The following is a 1,454-nucleotide window of genomic DNA, read 5'->3' on the forward strand; positions in this document are numbered from 1 at the left end:
TTTCACGCGGAGCGCGCTCGCGACCGCCGCGAGACGTCTCGCCGGGAGGGGGCCTCGTTCTCGCATTAAAACTCGGCGAGAGGGTATAAATTATTTCCATGTTTATTATTATTTAGTTTATGAATTATTCATTTATTTATTAGGGCTATGTATAGCGTGTGAGCTCGCCAATATATGGCAGTAAAATTTTTATTGTCTTTGAATTTCCTAGAGTTTTAACCATCGAAAAAAAGAAGATTGCAAATAAAATCAACAGACAATGGAAATTTGATGTGTATTATTTTAATAGATTGTTTATAACAGAAAAATACATAGAGAAATATGCATTTTTATTTTTTGTAATAAAAACATAAAATTTCCATTGTCTGTTGATTTTATTTGCAATCTTCTTTTTTTTCGATGGTTAAAACTCTAGGAAATTCAAAGACAATAAAAATTTTACTGTCATATATTGGCGAGCTCACGGGCTATACTTACGCCATTTATTATTATTAGTTATTAATTTATATCAGCTGGTCTCCAGCTGGTCCGACGGTGCGAGCGTCCGCCTTCGTTTATGTTCAATGCAATTCGGACACTTGGCAAATTAACCACGTGTTTTACTTACTAACGGATATTGAAATACATTTTATTTATTTATTTATTTTATTTTGTTTATTAAGAAAAACAACAGCAATACAAAAAAATATACACAACATAATAAAAAAAACATAAAATAAAGCCAAATCAGTTTTTCACATAAATACAATTATAAAAATCCAGTTCAGTTAAATATCAATTATAGAAGTGCATGTGTGCGAGTTTTTTTTTGTGTGTGAGGATGCGTGTGTAAAAAAGTGGAGTGTGGTTTTGGTAGGTATGTGAATATGTGTGTGATTGTATATGGGTGTGAGGGTAGGTTTAAGGACAGGGTAAGTGTGTATTCGATATGAGTGAATAGAAACAATTTAAAATTATAATGTAAAAATATAAATATATTTTTTTTATAACGAAACATAATTTTTTTCAAATAATAGTTTTTTAATTTGTAAATTATTTATGTAAATAATTAGAGTCCAGACCGTAAAAATTTTTACTGTCATATATTGGCGAGCTCACGGGCTATACTTACGCCATTTATTATTATTAGTTATTATTTATATCAGCTGGTCTCCAGCTGGTCCGACGGTGCGAGCGTCCGCCTTCGTTTATGTTCAATGCAATTCGGACACTTGGCAAATTTACCACGTGTTTTACTTACTAACGGATATTGAAATACATCATTTGAAAATAATTAGAGTCCAGACCGTACCGTCATGAGCGTTTTGGTTTTTCGACTTTTCACGATGAAAACAAAAACACTTTGAAAAACAAAAATTTGCAAAAAAAAAAGGCGAACGCCCGCACCTCGCCGAACGCTGGTCTCCAGCTGGTCCGACGGTGCGAGCGTCCACCTTCGTTTATGTTCAATGCAA

This window comes from Micrasema longulum, unplaced genomic scaffold (assembly GCF_059751315.1).
Source record: "Micrasema longulum isolate JH-2025_06_02 unplaced genomic scaffold, ASM5975131v1 h1tg002518l, whole genome shotgun sequence".
NCBI lineage: Eukaryota > Metazoa > Arthropoda > Insecta > Trichoptera > Brachycentridae > Micrasema > Micrasema longulum.